Raw genomic sequence first — 7,240 nt, 5'->3', positions numbered from 1 at the left:
AATATTTTGAATGTGGAGAGAGAAAGCTAAAAGATGTAACATGAAACCTAAGCAAAATAAAATGAGTATGATGTTTATGCATATAACTTTAAAGACAATAAGTATTACTACAAATGAAAGAGATATTTCAAAATGTTATGATTCAAAAGACTCAAATTGAAACAATTATAATAAATTTGTATGCACCTTAAAAAAAAAACAACAAAACAAAAGCAGAGAAGAACCCAACCAAAAAAGTGAACTAGAGGCCAATCTCCCTAATGAACATAGATGCAAAAATACTCAATAAAATACTAGCAAACAGAATGCATGGAATCATCAAAAACATTATATATCACAACCAAGTGGGATTCATCCCAGAAATGCAAGGATGGTTTAATATATGAAAAACCATAAATGTAATATACCATATCAAGAGAACCATAGACAAAACCACATGAGCATCTCAGAAGATGCAGAAAAAGCTTTTGACAAAGTCCAACACTCACTGTTGATAAAAATTCTACAAAAAATCAGAATAAATGATCTATAACTCAACCTGATAGAAGCCATCTATGTGAAACCAACAGCTAAAATTAATAAATGAACAAAAACTAAGAACCTTTACTGGGGCCGGGGAGATGGCTCAGTGGAATAAGCGCTTCCTTGGCAAGCGCAAGGGCCTGAGTTCAATCCCCGGTTCCACCATAAAAGGAAGCTTTATTGTAAAATCAGGAACAAGACAAGGATCTTCACTGTCACCACTCCTATGCAATATAGTTCTGAAAACATTAGCCAGATACAAGAGAGAAAAATAAAAGAAATAATGTTTGAAAATGAAGAAATGAAATTAACATTATTTCACTTCTTCAGATGACATGACACTCTACATAGAAGTCCCCAAAAACTCCGCCAAGAGGCTTGTAGATTTAATAACCAAATTCAGTACAGTAGCAGGATACAAAGTTAACACTCAAAAATCAATATGTTTTGTACACAAACAATGAAAGTACTAAGAAATTAGGGAAAATATAACTTAAATAATAACACCTAAGAAATGAAATAGGGATCAATCTCACAAAGGAAGTAAAAGATTTATACAGTGAAAATTACAGTGTTCTGAGAAAAGTGATCAAAGAGGATTGCAGAAAATGGAAGAGGATATCCTCGCTCCTGAATAGGAAGAACCAACATTGTGAAAATGGCCATACTCCCTAAATTGTTATACAGATTCAATGCAATCTTGATTAAAATACCACTAATATACCTCACAGATCTAGAGAAACATTCCTAGAATTCATCTGGAACAGAAGAGACCTAAAATAGCAAAAGCAATGCTGGGTACAAAAGAAAAGCCAGGAATATCACAATTCTTGACCTGAAATTATACTACAAATCTACTGTGATAAAATCAGCATGGTACTGGAATAAAGACAGACTTGAGAATCAATGGAACAGATTAAAACATGCAGACACAACTATAAAAACACTCAGCCACCTTGTCTTTGACAAAGAGGCCAAGCATTTTCACTAAAAGAAAGGCAGCCTCTTTAATAATTGGTTCTAGGAAAACTGGCTTTCCACATGCTGAAGGTTAAACTTAGACCCATGGCTATCACCATGCACTAAATTACAGTCAAAACTGATCAGAGATTTAAATATTAAAACAGAAACACTAAATCTCCTGGAGGAAAATGTAGGTAAAAATCTTGAAGATATAGGGGTTGATAGAAAATTCATGAACAAAAATCAAACTATGTAGGAAATACTTTAAAGAATTAGCAACTGAGATTTCATCCAATTGAGAAGTTTCTTCACATCAGAAAAAAATCACTAACAGAGTGAAAACAGGACACACAAATTGGGAACAAATATTAACCAAATGATCACTCAGACAAAGTCCTTCTATCTAGAATATATAAAGAACTTAAAAAAAAATCAGGCCCCCAAATTAAAAAGCCCGATAGAGAAATGGGCATCTGAAATGTATATACACTTCTCAGAGGAAGAAATAAAGTGGCAAATAAGTATGTGAAAACATGTTCCACAGCACTGGTCATCTGAGAAAGACAAATTAAAACAACACCGAGATACCATCTCACCCCAGAAAGGACGGTTGTCATACATAATCACCTAGTAACAAATACTGGACAGGCTGTGGGGAAAAATAACCCTTCTCAACTGTTGGTGGGATTGTAGGCTGATACAAACACTCTGGAAATCAGTCTGGAGACCTCTCAAAAACTAGGTTCCCATTCAACCTAGCTACTCCCCTTCTGGATATTTTCCGAAAAAAACTGAAAATATCGTACCACAGTGATATATGTGCACCCTCATTTATAGCAGCACAATTTGAGGGACATACTGTGTGTTTGGGGCAAGAATACCACAGAAGTGATGTACGCTCCTCAGTGTATCATGTCTGGAGTGCATGGTGTCAATAGTCGTTAATGGTGACATTAACCTTATCATCTGGCTAAGCTGCTGACTCTCAGGATTCTCTACTCCCAATTTATCAAGCTTCCCTTTGACTAAATATGTTGGAAGAGATATTATTTAAGTCAATATCCTGTTTCTGTCCAGTATGCTACCGTTGCATTTTAATATTAATTGGTAGATTTTTTTCCCATAGGACAATTGTCATTATGGCTCTCTAATTTCATTTTTGAACTACTCAGTTTAGAAATTTTCTCTATTTTCATTATCAGTTTTACTTTTATTCATTGGAATTCTTCTACAATGAAGAGTTGTTGCTTCATTTCTATATAAGACAAGCAAATGAAAGGACAGAATAGGGCTATGGAATCAAGGCAGACCAGCAGGAGAGAGTGATGTTATGACCTCCTTCTATGATTCTACTGCAAGGGTGAACAAGACACACCCAGAAAATGGAAAGTCTGAGAGTTGAGACATAAATGTAGAGCTAGGGCAAGGTGTTATGGTGGAGATGGCGTGAGAAAGCTTGGGCCTGATGCCCTTCTGAAGAATATGGACCCTCTAGTTAGAGGCAAAGGGCTGCATGAGGTTCAGAGAGAATATCGGTGGAAAAAGCTCAGTGGTAGGTGGATTGCAGTTGAATGTTCAGTCAAAGCACAAGTCACTACAAGAAGACGCCAAGTAACAGTTGTCAGGGCCAGTGGAAAATTTCTGGAAGGAACATAAACCAAATCTCACTGGGGAGTAGGACTGAGCACAGAGAAATCTGGTAAAAGCAAGTAAGGAAGGAAGCCAGGCAAATGTGAAGGGTCTGGAAGCTAAAAAGATTAGCTGTTATCCTCAGATTTTTTCACTGAGAAGGGTCAGACAGTAAGTAGGTTGGAATTCATGGTCTGCACACTGTCAGTTCAATAATTCAACTTCACAGCTGTCATGAGAATATGGCCATAGACAGTACATAAAGAATGAGCATTGGTGGTGGAAGGGGGCTGGAAAAATAGCTCATCAGTCTAAGTGACCACCTGGCAAGGTTCGATCCCTGGAACTGGATGATGTGGAGGCCCCATACCATGCTGGCCACTAAAACTGGGTGTGATTGTGAAACCAGGCATGGTGGTGCAAGCCTGTAATCCCAGCCCTGGGGAGGCTGAGACAGGAGGATCACTATGAGTCTGTGCTGTGTAGTATGATCCTGTACAAAATAAATAAAAGATTTTTTTTTAAAAAAAAGAATGAGCATAGAAAAGATTAGCAGTGGGCAGATTTGGCCAGTGGATCATACTGTATCAAATTTGAAACAAATGAAGTCAGTCATGCCCTCAGGGTTGAAACACTGTTTAGGCCCTATGTGGTTCACCTCTTGATCTATCCTGTTTTTCTTTTATTGTCTCCCCTGTCGCAAGGAGCTAAAAAATGACTACAATTACTCAAAATAGGCATGGAGATTTTGGGAATTATGACTAGTGAGGAATATTTAAGCTACTTTTGATTAATATTTTTATTTATATGGGGGAAGCATTATCTGGAATTTAGTCAAATTACTTATGTTTATAATGTGCTTATAAGTTAGATACATTACACATATATCTTGAAATTAGATTTTAGAAATACTTGATGTTGGGGTTTCTTGAGATATTTTGAAGCAAATTTAACAGAAGCCACTCGTTATTAAATGGCCTCTTGACTTGGAATTAAAAAAAAAAACCCTAAAATTATACATATTGGCACATAGTAATTGAGCAATATAATGTTTATTTCCTTTAATTCTTTGTGACATTTTTATGCTTACATACAACCATATTTTGATTATATCTACTTTCTCTGGTAATCTGTCTCACTCCTGTTCCACCTCCTTCTGCTTCCCTTCCATGTCTCTAATAGTTTTCTTTTTATTTTCATGTTGCCATCTTTTTGTTTCCTAGATTCCACATATGAAAGAAAACATGAAATTTTTGCCAAGTCTGGCTCCCCTCCTTCATAGGATGATCTTTCATTGAATTCCCTATGAATGGCATCACTTCAGTCTTCTTTTATGGTTGTATATGCAGCACCTCTTTTTATCCATTCAGCCCTTGGTGGGCACCTAGACTGTTTCCACAACTTGGGTATAGTGAATGGTGCCACAGAGATGTGGATGTGCAGGGGTCTCTAGGGCATACTAACTTCAGTTTCTTGGCATGGAATAAGAATTGGTATAGCTGGATCCTATGGTAGATGTTTTTCTTTGGCTGTACTGGGGATTAAGACCAGGGAGTTCTAAGCCACACACTCATACCTCAAACATAGTATATCTTTAATTATGAACATTTTTATTATAAAAATTTTACTATGAAATAATTTCATAACCAAATAAGAGAATAAACATAGTTAATATGCTGTGCATTATTTTCAATGTAGTGACTTAGAGACAAAAAGGGCATTTCTTATGAAGAAGAAACAAATTTAATAGCACAAAATTTTCTTTTCAATGAACTAAAAGAAATTAGCATTAAAAATGAAGCAAGTTAGCATATATTAAAATTTTTTAAACAGAATATGTAATTTAAAGAATTACTTGAGCTTCTCCATACTTCCTATTTACTTATCTTCTGTTTTACCTCATATTTGTATAAAATATTTTGAATTTTTCACATAAGAGAAACCATGTGAAATTTAATCTTGTGCTTCTGAGTTATTTATTTCACTATTGTGTTCTCAAGTTGCATTCATTTCCCTATAAATCCCTCAAGTTTATCTTCCTTTATGGCAGAGTAGTTATTTATTGTGTCTAAATGCTCTATTTCCCCTCTGCATTCATCTGTTGGTGGCCATATGTGGATGGGCATATGTGATGCCTCCAGATGTAGTTATCATCAATTATACTGCTATAAACATGGGTATGCATATATCCTCAAAATACAATGATTTTAACTTTTTTTGGAAAACACCTAGAAGGAGAATAGTAGGACTAAATAGAAGTTTTGTTCTTAATTTTTTAAGAGCCTCCACCAACAGTGTGTTAAAATTTCTTCTCGTATCCTAATCTGGAACTTGTGATCCTCCTCCTACAGCTTCCAGAGCATCTAGGATTATGAGTATGAGTCAACTTATCCAGCCTATTTCTAGTTTTGTTACGAACTGCCATGCAGATTTACAGAGTGGCTATCCTACTTTACATTTCCACCCACCACATATAAGGTTCATTTCCCCCGCAACTTCACCAGTACTTATGGTTTTCTATAATTTTCTTTTCTTTCTTTTTTTCACACCAGGGATTGAACTCAGGACCTTGTGCTTGCCAGGCAGGCACTTATTCTACTGAGCTATCTTCCCAGCCTTGTAATTTTATAATAGTCTTCCTATCTGACTAGGGGGAAATGAAATCTCAGTGCAGTTCTGATGTTTATTTTCCTGATTTTAGAGGGTGTTGAACATATTTTTCATATAATTATTGTCCAGTTATACTTTTACTTTTGAGAAATGTCTGTTTAATTTGTCCATGTACTTATTGAACTGCTTGTTCCTTTGCTATACTTCTTGAGTTCTTTATATATTCTGTTATTAGTCCTCTGCCAGAAGAGAAGCTGGCCAAGATTTTCTCCTGGTTTGTAAGCTGTTTCTTCATTCTGTTAATTTGATCCTTTACTCTGCAGAAACTTTTCAGTTGATGCATTTATCTTAGTGTTTATGTCCCCAACTCTTCAGGGAACTCTTACCTGTGTCTATATCTTGAATTATTTTCTCTATGTTTTCTTTTCATAGTTTCAAGGTATCAGGTTTTAGATTTAGATTTTTGATCCATTTGAAGCTTGCTTTGTACAGAGTGAGAAATAGGGATTTAGTTTAGTTTTCTATATCTGGTTATCTGATTTTCCTGCATCTTTTGTTAAGGATCTGTCTTTTTTCCATATATGTTCCTGGCACCTTTATTAAGAATCAGATAACTATAGTTGTGTGTTTATTTCTGGGTCTCTTGTTTCATTTCATTGGCCTATATGTCTGTTTTTATTCCACTATCATGCTATTTTTATTATTTTGGCCTGAAGTATGTTTTAAAATTGAACGTTATGATGTCTCTAGCATTCTTTATTTTGCTCAGGAATTCTTTGGTTATTCAGCGTCTTTTGTATTTCCATGTGAAATTTAGGATGATTGTTTCTACTTCTGTGAATTTTGATAAAATTAATTCTGTAGATCCATGAGCCTGGGAGAACATTCCAGCTTCTTTCTTTGTTTTTTATAATTTCCATTCAAGAGGTTTATTTTTTTAACCTCTTTTATAGATTTTTTCCTGGGTATTCTTTGTAGCTATTGTGACTGGAATTGTTTTCCTGGTATCTTTCTCAGTGAGTTCATCATTGGTGTATAGAAAAACTACTAACTTTTGTGTTTTCTTTTTTTTTTTTTTTCTTTTAATGTGAAATGCTTCATGAATTTGTGTGTCATCCTTGTGTAGGGTCATGCTAATCTCTTCTGAGTCACTTTAATTTTAGCATGTGTGTTGCTGAAGCAAGCAGAAAATACTAGTTTTGAATATTGATCTTGTATCCTGCTACTTCGCTGAGTTTGTTTATCAGACCTAATGGTGTTCTTGTAAAATTTTCAGAATCTGGATACAGGATCATGTCATTTGCAAATAAGGGGAATTTGACTTCCTCATTTTAATTTGTATCACTTTTATTTCTTTCTCTTGCCTTATTTGTGTAGGTTAAACTTTCAAGTATTATATTGAATAAGAGCTGCAGGAATTAATATGCTTGTCTTACTACTAAATGTGTAGGAAATACTTTCAGTGTTCACTTTAAGTGATTTGCTTATAGGTCTGCAATGCATAGCTTTAACTATA

General features: G+C 35.1%; 1 non-coding gene across 1 annotated transcript; it reads right to left on the bottom strand.

Annotated features, from left to right (window-relative positions):
• Positions 1–6,805: 6,805 nt before the first annotated feature.
• On the bottom strand, positions 6,806–6,909 carry LOC111815277. Its single transcript, XR_002819998.1, has one exon. It is a non-coding gene; the product is annotated as a U6 spliceosomal RNA (small nuclear RNA).
• Between the last annotated feature and the right edge of the window lie 331 nt (positions 6,910–7,240).

The sequence above is a fragment of the Octodon degus genome, unplaced genomic scaffold, assembly GCF_000260255.1.
Source record: "Octodon degus isolate 3935 unplaced genomic scaffold, OctDeg1.0 scaffold00013, whole genome shotgun sequence".
Lineage (NCBI taxonomy): Eukaryota > Metazoa > Chordata > Mammalia > Rodentia > Octodontidae > Octodon > Octodon degus.
The sequence above is the reverse complement of the archived record's forward strand: the minus strand, read 5'-3'. Positions and strand labels throughout refer to the sequence as shown.